Source organism: Diabrotica virgifera, chromosome 4 (genome assembly GCF_917563875.1).
Source record: "Diabrotica virgifera virgifera chromosome 4, PGI_DIABVI_V3a".
Taxonomy (NCBI): Eukaryota; Metazoa; Arthropoda; class Insecta; order Coleoptera; family Chrysomelidae; genus Diabrotica; species Diabrotica virgifera.
In genome coordinates this window covers 75346288-75360473 of record NC_065446.1, presented here as the reverse complement: position 1 = coordinate 75360473, position 14186 = coordinate 75346288, and the positions used below count along the sequence as shown (strand labels likewise).

Genomic DNA, 14186 nt, shown 5'->3' with positions numbered 1-14186 from the left:
GCATAAAATAATAAGATTCAGCACTATGCCGTCACTTGTAAGCAGTCCAACTGAGTGCTGGTAAGAATTCAAAAGTGCAAGTAGAGTGGGTACATTTTGGGCATATATTTTTGTACGGCATTTTTACCATCGATAGATCTATGAAAAATAATAAGAAAGCGCGCAGTGCCGTACAAAAATGGCGAGCCACAAAGTTGGTAATTTTTTTTGATTTTCTGACAATTTCCAGGGTAAATTTGGTCATTTGATTCTGTACGGCACCAGTTTCATAGTGTTTTAATAAAACTTCTAATCCATTATTCCGCAACGCCGTACAAAAATCATGCGACAAGGGGAAAAAATCGAGGGTTGCAATCCCCTCTTTTTCCGTGGTCCGGGGAGTGATTTGAAAAAGTACGGCTTTGGTTCCAAAACATTATCTAGCACTCAAAAGTACTATTAAAAATAATGCCGTCAAAAAATTATTGTTCATTTGAATGTATATTAATGCTTATGTTAATTTCATGGTATACTTGATTTATAAAGCTAAAAAAATCATTTGGCTCTGTACGGCAACTCTTTCTTTAACATTATATTGTAAAATACAATTGTTATATAGTATTGCCGTTCAAAAGAAACTGTTCTAAAAAAAATTATAGAGAAATACAAAAACAGAAATTTTTTAAAATATTGCCAAAGTTTAAGTATTCATAGATTAATAAAATATTGCAATTTTATACATTTATCCTTTGTTTTAAATAGTATTAAGATAAATAAATTAGGAAAAAATGATGCCGTACATTTTAATGCATACCATACCTTTTAGGTTGATGATAATGACGCTACCATTTTAAAGGTAGTACTTTATGGTCATTTGATACTGTACGGTATTAACATAACTATTTTTGAAGAGAACAATTATTGATAATATGATAAAATCATTATGACGTCCAACTGAAGTGAAATGTTGTGTAGGTATATAATATCCAAGAATTGAAACTGTAACTCCCAGTATCAACAGTTTTGTATACTTTTAATATATACTTCAAACATTATTGTTACATGTATATAATTGATTTGTTTCATTGTAATGACGTGAATAAATAAAACAACTACTATTTTTTTTAATTACTACTAGAAAACGACTACTTAGCACAGAGTACAGTATTATAGGCAGGTGTAGATATATGCCTACAAATGCTACACGTCTTAACATAACGTTGCTTCTTAAGCGATATATACGTAAATTATATTTATTTAATATTTTTATTACTTTTTTATCAATATGAACTTTCAGATTTGTACGGCGTTCACTTTTTGTAAATTATTGCATTAAGTACAAATGAACTATCTAAATGCCGTATAAAAAAATATCGTCAAAAATTTCACCTTACATTTCGTTATATGGATTTTTCGTACATTTCATTCTGTGGATTTTTCCTTGAGCTTTTTTTTCCTACAAACCTTTGGACCAACGAAAATGTACGGCATGTAAAATAACGTTACCTATGCATAAAATACTTTCAAAATAAATTAATTTTATGTTGTTTCAAATCACCTCCCGGACCACGGAAAGAGAGGGGATTGCAACCCTCGATTTTTTCCACTTGTCGCGTGATTTTTGTACGGCGTTGCGGAATAATGGATTAAAAGTTGTATTGAAACAGTATGAAACTAATGCCGTGCAGAATCAAATGTCCAAATTTACCCTGGAAATTGTCAGAAAATCAAAAAAAATTACCAACTTTGTGGCTCGCCATTTTTGTACGGCACTGCGCACTTTCTTATTATTTTTCATGGATCTATCGATGGTAAAAATGCCGTACAAAAATATATGACCAAAATGTACCCACTCTACCTGAACTTTTGAATTCTCACCAGCACTCAGTTGGACTGCTTACAAGTGACGGCATAGTGCTGAAGCTTATTATTTTATGCTCTTATATCATCCTATATACGTCACCTTGTGGTTCATATGACCCATCCATTTTGGACATGGGCCTGTAGTCTATAAGTAATCTCCTGTGGAATTGATCATTTTTCCATGGTATGCATATTGGTCGGCTCGTTCGATATTGGATCCGTTTATGAAGAGATTCTCGTTATTTCTTTGAGTTTTCAATATTCTCATAAACTTTGTCCTCTTGACGTTCATTTTTAGACCGTATTCTTGTCCAAAGTCCACTATTCTCGTTACCAGCCTCTGTAGATCCCCAATATTTTCAGCTAAGATGACAGTGTCATCCGTATATCTAATGTTGTTAATGGGAAATCCATTTACCTTTATTCCAGCTGTTTCACCCTCAAGAATTTTTTCAAGATCTCTTCCGAGTTTGCATTAAAAAGAATTGGCGGCAACACGCATCCCTGTCTCACTCCACGTCTGATTTCTATTTCCTCTGACAGCTGATCGTGAACACGTACTTTGGCTCGTTGCTTATGGTATAAATTCGATATAATCCTAAGGTCATTGTAGTCTATCTTCTTTGATTCCAGGACATTCAATAATTGTTCATGCCGTACTTTGTCGAATGCTTTTTTATAGTCAATACAACACGAATATATACCTTGATTGACGTCCAGGCACCTTTGAATTATAAGTATATGTAATAAGTGAAAAAAGAGCTTCACGAGTTCTTAGGCCTTTGCGAAATCCAAATTGCGTATCATTAATGTCTATGTTCAGTTTATGAAATATTCGGTTATGGATGACTTTCAGTAGCAACTTTATCAATGTTTAGTATAAATTTTTAAGAAATCCGAGTAGCTGCTTTAGATATAAGTATTTTAATACCGGCATTTTAATACCGCATTAATCATTGCAAATTATAGGCCTGGATCCCGCGTATGAAAAAAAAGTTGATTAATAGCAAGCTGAAAATTTGTTAATAGCTTAAGGGTGTCTAGTCGAACAAACTTTGATGCATGGGAACACTGGAACAGGGAAAGTTTTAATTGTGTAACAAGTTAAAAATTTGGAAGTTCAGACCACGAAAATGTCACATTTATTTTGTCCGACAAAACTTCCAATTGATTTGTTACCCTTCCATTAAACTCTCAAGCAAAAATCAGATTGCTATTTATCACCTGTCATAATTCCTGTCGTTTGACATTTTCTACGTGTTCCACTCATTATAATGCCGATTTGGTGATAAATAGCAGCCTGATCTTTGCATGAGAGTTTAATGAAAGGGTAACAAATCAATTAGAAGTTCTGTCGGACAAAATACATGTGACGTTTTCGTATTCTGATCTTTCCAAATTTTTAACCTGTTCCACAATTAAAACTTCCCCTGTTCCAGTGTTCCCATATATCAAAGTTTGTCCGACTATTTTCAGCTAATTGCTAATATTAAGCTAATTTTCAGCTTGCTATTAATCAACTATTTTTATACGCGGGATCCAGACCTATTAGTCATTTTAGATCTTACAGCAAATACTTGCATATTAGTACAGTTAAAAGTATACTAATTTTATCTGTAATATGCCAATGGTCTTAGCTGTCGAGGCATTTAAGCTAAATAAAAAAAATAATTATTAGCTTTTTATTAATTAAGTTTTTTTAACAATTATTAAAAAATAAAACCGACATCAAATTGCGTTACAAATATTATTGATGATATTTTTGAGCAGTTCAATCAAAAATGCACAGTTCAATCAGAAATATTAAAATATTTAGAGATTTGAAAATAAAATTCAAATTTTATTTGTAAATTTTTGTTTACAGCTGTGTGGTCTTAACAAATTAGCCGAATAAATTTGAATGAACATCAATAATTAACTCATGCTCGATAATCTCTATTAGTATAGTATAGATGATCCAAAAGATGGCATAACCCAGACATCCAAAGTGAAAGTTATCCTTCACCACCAAATTGTTCTATATGGTCCACACAATGTCCAGAAAAAAGTCACACCATTTTGAGCGTCGGGTTTGGGGGGGAGAGGGGGGAGAAATCGGTAAATTTGTAGTTTTTTAAGTTTTTCGCCAATATTTCTAAAACTATACGGTTTAGCATGAACAACCTTCTATACAAAATTGTTCTACATTAAATTTGAAATAAAAAAGGCCCTATGCATAATCTTTCTAAAATGAATGGTTCCAAAGTTACGGAGGTAGAATAGTATAACTGGTCCAAAAAAAGGCCTAACCTAAACATCCAAAGTAAAAGTTTTCCTCCAACAACAAAATGTTCTATATGGTCCATATATTATTCAGTAAAAAGTTACAAATTTTGAGCGTCCGGTTTGGGAGGGAGATGGGAGAGAAGCCGGTAAATTAGTAGTTTTTTTAAGTTTTTCGTCAATATTTCTAAAACTATGATTTAGCGTAAACAATGTTATATGCAAGAATGTTCTACATGAAATTTAAAATAAAAAATCTTCTATACATAACTGTTATAAACTCAACGGTTGCAGTGTTATGGAGGTTGAAAGTCGAGGTTTTCGATACTTTTTATATTTTTTGGGCAATATTTATGATGTAACTATACCAAAAACCCAGACATCCAAAGTGAAAGTTATCCTTCAACACCAAATTATTCTATATGGTCCACATAATGTTCAGAAAAAAGTCACACCATTTTGAGCGTCGGGTTTGGGGTGGAGAGGGGGGAGAACTCGGTAAATATAAAAAGTATCGAAAACCTCCACTTTTCACCTTCCGTAACTCTGGAACCGTTGATTTTATAACAATTATGTATAGAACCTTTTTTGTTTAAAATTTTATGTAGAACATTTTTGTATAGAACATTCCTTACGCTAAAGCATAGTTTTAGAAATATTGACGAAAAACTTAAAAAAAACTACCAATTTACCGACTTCTCCCCCATCTCCCCCCCAAACCGGACGCTCAAGATGGTGTAACTTTTTACTGAACAATATGTGGACCATATAGAACAATTTGGTGTTGAAGGAAAACTTTTACTTTGGATGTCTGGGTTAGGCCTTTTTTTGAACCAATTATACTATTCTACCTCCGTAACTTTGGAACCGTTCATTTTAGAAGGGTTATGCATAGGGCCTTTTTTATTTCAAATTTACTGTAGAACAGTTTAGTTTTAGAAATATTAACGAAACACGTAAAAAACTACGAATTTGCAGATTTTTCCCATTCTCCCCCCCCCCCCCCCCCAAACCCGACGCTCAAAATGGTGTGACTTTTTTCTGAACATTATGTGGACCATATAGAACAATTTGGTGTTGGAGGATAACTTTCACTTTGCATGTCTGGGTTTGGGTCTAACTATACCATACTATATAATAAAATAAAATTTAAAATCAGATTTTAAAATCATGTAAAAGCCGGTTAAAACTATTTATAAAAATGATATAACTTATTTTTGTCGCTTTTTAACTTTCGTCACACTGTTTCCGCCGAGAGATCGTTTGACGTATTTTTTTTTTGTTTTAACAAGTAGTACGTTCTTTAACGGTAAAATATTGCAAAACCTCTACGACCCCTTTCACGGTTTTTGCTCTAAATTTTAATGAACCGCTTGGATTGACATGAAATTTGGCATACACATAGCTCACAAGTCAAAGAAAAAAAGTGATATTGTGCCGATATGTGATTTTGCCCTGGGGGTGGATTTCACCCCCTTTTGGGGTTGAAAAAATATTCGTCCAAAGTCCGAGAATGGATAAACTGACAAATTTAAGTAAATTTTGTTCTACAGAGTTTTTTCACTATAGTCAATAACTTTTCATAAGTAAAAGTCAACACTTTTCGAGTTATTTGCCAGTGAATATGTTTTTCATTTTTTTCACATTTTTTCAACAAAATAACCACGCGTTTAGACGGATTTTCGCAAATAACTCAAATAGTAAGTATTTTGTCGAAAAAACATTCTTAGCAAAAATGTAGCCTGTAAAAAATTAAAAAAAAAATGGTGTATACATCACGTCTCTATACCTAGTAGAAGCAGAGTTATAGCTAATGAAAAATAGGTTCATATTCGTCAAATTCCAAATGGAATATTTTAACGTGAAATAACCAAAAATGAAGCACATTTCTGGGAAAACTCATTAGAATTTATTTAAATGTTTAAAAAAAACTTCATTTTTGTTTAAAAAAAAAACTTCTAGCATCAAAAGTAAAGAAGTTACGCTCAAAATAAAGTTAGTCCCTTTTTTTGGCAAAAAAATCGGGAAAATCACCCCCTAATTAGTGCCTCAATTGAACTTAATTGTTACGACTTCACAAGTTTCTTGACTCGTGTATGTATTGTTTATATGATCTGTAAGTTTCATTGGTTCAAAGTCCTTATTTTTGAAAGGGCTGTAGTTAAAAGGGGTTAAACGAGTCACTGATCACGAATGTATGCCAATTTCGAAACACCAAATCTTAATCAATTTTTGTCTAACAGAAAAACAAAAAAAATACGTGATATTCAGAAAACCAATGCTGACTTTTTTTGTTTTTCGAGATTTTTGGTATCTCTAACAATTTTTCAGTTATTCTGAAAAAAAGCATATTTTTCAAAATTCAAATTTTTAAAAATTTTACTTATAAGTACCATATAAGACCATATAAACACAATATAAGTAAAATAATTTTTTGGAGCGGTAACGATTAATTTCATTTAAGTTGCTAATTAGAGGGTGTCTTTCCAGATTTTTTATTGCCAAAACACAAGGGAATAACTTTATTTTGAGCGTAACTTGCTTAAATTTAATGCCAGAAACTTTTTATAAATACAGAAATAAATCTTTTTTTTTAAACACTTTAAAAAAGTTATAAAGTTTTCCCCAAAAAGTGCTTAATTTTTTGGATATTTCACGTCGAAATATTCTATTTGAAATTTGGTGAATATGAATCTATTTTTCATTGGCTATAACTCTGGTTCTACGAGGTCCAGAGACCTAACGCGTACGCCATCTTTTTACTTTTTTACAGACTATATTTTTGCTAAGAACGTTTTTTCCACAAAATACTTACTTTTTGAGTTATTTGCGAAAAACCGTCTAAAAATGTGGTTATTTTGTTGAAAAATGACATATTCACTCTCAAATAACTCGAAAAGTGTTGACTTGGTGAAAAATCTCTATAGAACAAAAGTTACTTAAAATTAGTCAGTTTACCCATTTCCGGAATTATTTTGGACATATATTTTTTCACCTTCAAGAGGGGGTGAAAGTCACCCCCAGGGCAATAGCACACATCGGCACAATATCAATTTTTTCTTTGATATGTAACCTATGCGTATGCCAAATTTCATGTCAATCCATGCGGTTCTTTAAAATTTAGAGCAAAAACCGTGAAAGAATGTACTAAAGAACTGACTCGACGACGAAGCACGGTAGGGTAGGTATTTAAATAAAAAGAAAGTTTAACTAATAAAACTGCTATACATTTGTATTATGTACAAATTTGACCCATTCCTTCTTATATCTGGCCAGCGTCCTTGCTTCTATCCACGTTATTCCCCTTTTCTCGAATATGTTGGCTAGTGTTCTATCCCTTTGATGTTTGTCGTGGTCTACCTTTCTTCTTTCTCCTTTGCGCTTTTGCCTGCCTAATTTCGTTCACTGCTTTTGTCTGATCCATTCTCTGAAGATGACCCCACCAACTGAGTTGCGTTCTCTCTATAAATTCTAACGTTGACTCTATTTCCAAATCTTCTCTTTTTTGAGTGTTCTGTAGTCTATCTCTTTCGGTAACTCCTCGAACTCGTCTACGGTATTTCATTTCTACTGCCTGTATTTTACTCTTTTATCATTTTGTTAGTACCCATGACCCGCAATCAAAGGTTAATACAGATCTATACAGTGACTTGAATACATTAATTTTTGTTTTTCGTTTTATTTTTATTTATTTATGAATTTATTGCACATTGCATGGTATAGGTTCATGGTTTTTTGAATTCTATTATTAATTTCTGTTTCCTGTCTTCGGTTGTCTTCTTATTCTCCTAAGTATTGGAATGAACGTGTTTGTTTTATATTTACTTCTTCCATTTTTATGTTTATCTTTTCTTCTTCTTCCTTTTCCCCCATGGCTATAACTTTTGTTTTATTTTTATTAATTGTCATTCCATATTTTTTTAGTGTTTCATTCCATATTTCTATATTAATTTCTTTGTAGTTTTTTCTCATTTTCGGCCGATATGACGACGTCATCGGCGATTGCTCCTTCTGAAATGTCTACTCTCCTTAAATTTCTATTACCGACATGAATTTTTTTCACTTTTACTTTACATTCTTTAATTATCTCATCCATGTAAATTATATAAACAGTATTGGACTTAATGCTCCTCCTTGTCTCAGTCCCTCGTTCGTAGTAAATGGTTTTGATGTTCTGTTTTGGCTGATGATATAATTCACATTGTTGTTGTAAATGTTCTTAATTTACTCTTATCATTTTGTTACTTATACTTCTCTTCTCTAATATTTCCCATAATTTTTGCCTTGGTACCGTGTCAAAAGCTTTTTCAAGGTCTATGTAAGCCATATACATCTCTTTCTACTGTTGCTGATATTTTTCTATTATTTGCTTGGTTGTAAATATATGATCCTGGGTGCTTCTGCCTTTTCTGAAACCGCTTTGTGATTCCTCGAGTGTGCTGTCAATTTTTCCTAATTGTGCTGTCAATTCTTTTGTTCAGTATTTTTTCATGGCAGTGCTTAACAGTGTTATTCCTCTGTAATTGTTTTAATCTGTTTTATCGCCCTTTTTATAAATCGACACTATCTGTGCCTTCTGCCAGTCCATCGGTATCTGTTCTTCTCTCCAAACTGCATTCAATATTTTTAATAACAGCTCTGTTGGATTTGGTCCCATTTTTTATCATGTCATTGGTAATTCTGTCATACCCTGGTGCTTTTCCGTTTTTCATTTCTGCAATAGCTTCTTGCAGTTCATTTATGGTTATAGTGTCTACATTGTCTACTTCTATTCTTTCAAATGAAATAGAGAATGCGGAAAAATCCCCTTACGAAGAATTCACACATCCACTACTTCGGGCTGGGAAAATTTTTTTGAATAGAATCGAAGATCCAAACACCAGCTCTTAGAAATGTGTTTCGCCCTCTTCAACCTCTATGGGCTCATCGGTGAAGATGAGAGGTTGAATATCTTCAGACACATTCCAATCAAAAAACAACATTCGAGACCTAGACATAGCAGGAACGTAAATCTACGCCCAACCTGACAATGCCATTCTCAAGTTTTAATTCCCTAATTACTTTAGAGTAAGTAAGATAATGTTTATGAAAAAACAAAAGATGTAGATCTTTGAAACACACTCAGTGATCAAAAGATCCACAGGTACTGGTTTGGACGACCACTCGTACGAAAACAAACAAAGTTTTTTTTCATAAACATTATCTTACTTACTCTAAAGTAATTAGGGAATTAAAACTTGAGAATGGCATTGTCAGGTTGGGCGTAGATTTACGTTCCTGCTATGTCTAGGTCTCGAATGTTGTTTTTTGATTGGAATGTGTCTGAAGATATTCAACCTCTCATCTTCACCGATGAGCCCATAGAGGTTGAAGAGGGCGAAACACATTTCTAAGAGCTGGTGTTTGGATCTTCGATTCTATTCAAAAAATTTTTCCCAGCCCGAAGTAGTGGATGTGTGAATTCTTTGTAAGGGGATTTTTCCGCATTCTCTATTTCATTTGTTTGTTTTCGTACGAGTGGTCATCCAAACCAGTACCTGTGGATCTTTTGATCACTGAGTGTGTTTCTATTCTTTCGTTCGCTACCTTGTTTTCTTCGTGATAGCAGTGAGTTTGTAGCATCTCTTGAAAATATTCTCTCGATCTGTTCATTATTTCATTTTCTTCTGTAAGAATTTCGCCTGTTTTATTCTTTATGTTTCCCATTTCTTGAATTTTTTCATTTTTCATTGATTTTAATACTCCATAGAAGAGTTTTTGATTCTCTTTACTGTGTGTTTCCATATTTTCTCCAAATTCTGTCCATTTATCCTTCTCTTTTCCTTTTTAACCAGTTTTTTTACTAGTCTTCTATGTTTTTTATATTCTTCATAGTTTTCTGGTGTTTTGTTTTGTAATTATATTTTCCAAGCATGTTTATTTCTTTTAACTTGTTGTTTTATTTCTTCATTCCACCATGCTCTTTGCTTTCTTTTATTGCCCTTTTTACTTGTTCCACATTTTTCTGTCGCTGTATTTAGTACTATCTTTTTGAAGTAGTTTCATAATTATTATTCAACGTTTTGACCCTCTCTATTTCCTTTACTATTTGTTTTTGGTTTATGATCATCTGGTACTTCTCAGTATTCTCTTTATTTCTCAACTTATATGTTTCATATTCAACTCATACTCAACTTCATACTCAAGTACCTAATATTTTCATATTCTTGCTTCTTTTATTGCATTTTGTAACTGTTCTTATTATCTTACTTTGATTTATTTTCATTATTACTAAATAGTGATCACTTCCTATTTCTGGACCCCTTCTAACTTTTGTGTCTATTACGATTTTTTGTTATTTTTTTCTACTCATATCTAATCAATTATCGATTTTCCTTCTCTACTTTTAACAAATTGGGTACTTGTGTATGTTTTGGTGTTCAAAAAATATATTAGTTATTACTAAATTGTGCATCATACAGAAATCTAACATTCTTATACCATTATTGTTTCGTGCTGTTTATGCACCTTATACCCCTCCATATTTTCTCAATACCTCTTTATATTCCTGGTTAATTACTCCTACTCTGCTATTAAAGTCTCCTACTAAATATATATTTCCTTTTGCTTATTCCGTGACCAATGCTAATTCTTCCCAGAATTTATCCTTATTATAAGCCGAGTCGTCTTCATTTGGACTATATACAATTATTATTGTTTTTAGATTCTTGCCTTTATCATTCATTTCAACCGATAGTATTCTCTCTGACCAGGCTTTCCAATTACTTATTTGGTCTGTTAATCTGGTGTGCACTATACATCCCACCCCTTCCGCTGCTCTCTTGTTTTCTTTTATTCCACTATATATTAAGATATGATCATTTTCTGTTTTTACCATTCCTTGTACTTTTTTCTTAGTTTCAGTTATTGTTAGTATATCTAGTCCTGTTTCTTCAAACTCCACTCCAGTTCTTTTCCTTTGCCTTGTATACTTCTAATATTCCAGGTTCCCAGCTTCCACATTTCTGTCGAGTTATACGCGATTTAAAATTTGAAAACTGAGAAAATGGCCATTTTCAAGGCGTAATAACTCGATTAAAAATTAGATTATGAAAATCAGATAGCAATCAAATCAGAGTTTATAATCCCTCCTTCAAGATTCTGAAGAAATTTTTATTATTATTTTATTACAAAGCTGTTATTTTTAATTATTAACAAATAGTGCTATAGTCTAAACTGTATCGTCGCCCCAGTTATGTCAACTATTCCGATTCGTTTTTCTTGCACAAACTTACTCAAAAAGAGGTCCTTATAACAAATCCACAGGGTACTGGGAGGTGCGCGGTCGGAAAATTGATAAACAAATTTAAAAAATCAATTTTTTCTAGTGTATATGGGTCATTCTGAGCAAAAAAGGTTTCTAGTGATTTTTCTCTAAAATTTATTTTTGTCGAGTTATACGCGATTTAAAATTTGAAAAATGCGAAAGTAGCCATTTTCAAGGCTTAATAATTCGATTAAAAATTATTATTATGGAAGTTAGAAAATTACCAAATCAAAGATCCCTCTTTCAAGAACCTAACGAAATTTTTTTCATTATTTCATTTATTTCATATTTTCATATTTTCATATTATTATTTATATTTTCATGTTTTATTCATTCATATAATAATTTTTAATCAAGTTATTATTAAGCCTTGAAAATGGCTCAATAATTTTCGCATTTCTCAAATTTTATATCGCGTATAACTCGGCAACAATCAATTTTAGAGAAAAATCAAGAGAGACCTTTTTTGCTCAGAATGACCCACAAAATCTAAAAAAAAAAAATTTTATGAAGTGAAAAAATAGATTTCTTGAATTTGTTTAAAAATACTTGTTTAAACAATTTTCGGACAGAGGCACCTCCCGGCACCCTGTGGATTTGTTATAAGGACATTTTTTGAGTAAGTTTGTGCAAAAAATCTAATCGAAATAATTTCTTCAACAAGGCCTGGACTTTAGCGCTAATTGTTAATAATTAAAAATAACAGCTCCGTAATAAAATAATGACAAACATTTCTTTAGGATCTTGAAGGAGGAATTATAAACTTTGATCTGCTCACTTCTTGACTTTCATAATAATAATTTTTAATCAAGTTAATAAGCCTTAAATATGGCCATTTTCGCATTTTTCAAATTTTAAATCGCGTATAACTCAACGACAATCAATTTTAGAGAAAAATCAAAAAAAGCCTTTTTTGCTCAGAATGACCCAAATTATCTAAAAGAAATTTGTTCGAAATGAAAAAATTATTTTTGTGAATTTGTTTAAAAAAAAATTGTTTAAAAAATTTTTGGACCACGGAACCGCCTGGCACACTGTGGATTATTTATAAGGGCCTCTTTTTGAGTAAGTTTGCGCAAAAAAATCGAATCGGAATAATTTCGCTAAGGGGGCAACGGGACAGCCCCGTCTAATTGGAATGTTTCTCAATTACACGTTAAGTATTATAGTCGGAGAGATAGAAGCGGATTTTGTCCGTGATAAGTAATATGGAAAATCTATACGGGGATATGTTGAATTAGTTGTGTACATGACTTTCACCAATGACCGGAAACCAGAGTTGGGGCCGAGGGTAGTTATAAGGGGTCAAAGTCGCGGAATTTATTATTTTTTTATGACGCTCATGATCGAGATAGTGCACCAAAATTTGGGAATAAGTAGGTCATGACGTAACTAAGTAAAATCTCTAGGGGCGGAACGCTGCGTGGCCGACAAAGGGGTGGGGTGAGGGGTGAATATAAAAAATATAAAGGGTTTTTTGCGACGTTCGTGATTGAGATAGTGGACCAAAATTTGGGAATAAGTAGATCATGACATTACTAAGTAAAATCCCCAGAGCCGGAAACCAGAGTTGGGGATAAGGGTAGTTATAAGGGGTCAAATTCGACGTATTTATTATTTTTTTTGTGACGCTCATGATCGGGAGAGTGCACCAAAATTTGGGAATAAGTAGGTCATGACGTAACGAAGTAAAATCTCCAGGGGTGGCACGCTGCGTGGCCGACAAAGGGGTATGGCAGGGGTGAATACAAAAAATATAAGGGGTTTTTTGCGACGTTCGTGATTGAGAGAGTGCACCAAAATTTGGGAATAAGTAGGCCATGATATAACTAAGTAAAATCCTCAGAGGCGGAAACCAGAGTTGGGCATGAGGGTAATTATAAGGGGTCAAAATCGCCGTTTTTATTATTTTTTTTTTGTGACGCTCTTGATCGAGATAGTGCACCAAAATTTGGAAATAAGTAGGTCATGAGGTAACTAAGTACAATCTCCAGAGGTGGATCGCTGCGTGGCCGATAAAGGGATGGGGGTAGGTGTGAATATAAAAAATAAAAAGGGTTTTCTGTGACGTGCTAGATTGAGATAGTGCACCAAAATTTGGAAATAAGTAGACCATGACTTAGCTAAGTAAAATCCCCAGAGCCGGAAACCAGAGTTGGGGATAAGGGTAGTTTTAAGGGGTCAAAGTCGCAGTGTGTATTATTCTTTTTGTGACCCGGCACAACATTTGTCCCCCACGCAGCGTTCCGCCCCTGGAGATTTTACTTAGTAGTCATGATCTACTTAGTCCCAAATTTTGGTGGACTATCTCGATCACGGACGGCAAAAAAACCCATATATTTTTATACTCACCCCTGCCTACCACCCCTTTGTATCCCAAGCAGCGTTCCGCCCTTGAATCTTTTACTTAGTTACGTCATAACCTACTTACTCCCAAATTTTGGTGCACTATCTCCATCATGAGCGCCACAAAAAAAAATAATAAAAACCACGACATTTACCCCTTATAACCACCCTCGTCCGCCACTCTGGTTTCCGCCTCTGGGGATTTTACTTAGTTATGTCATGGTCTACTTATTCACAAATTTTGGTGCACTATCTCAATCACGAACGTCGCAAAAAACCCCTTATATTTTTTTATATTCACCCCTGCCCCACCCCTTTGTCGGCCACGCAGCGTTCCACTCCTGGAGATTTTACTTAGTTACGTAATGACCTACTTATTCCCAAATTTTGGCGCGCTATGTCGATCATGAGAGTCACAAAAAAAAATATT

The 14186-nt window shown here is 33.3% G+C and overlaps 1 protein-coding gene across 1 annotated transcript in view; it reads left to right on the top strand.

Moving 5' to 3' along the window:
* The window catches only part of LOC114338195 (uncharacterized), a 200595-nt gene that overhangs the window by 48810 nt on the left and 137599 nt on the right, over positions 1–14186 (top strand). The gene's annotated exons all lie outside the window — the stretch shown is intronic.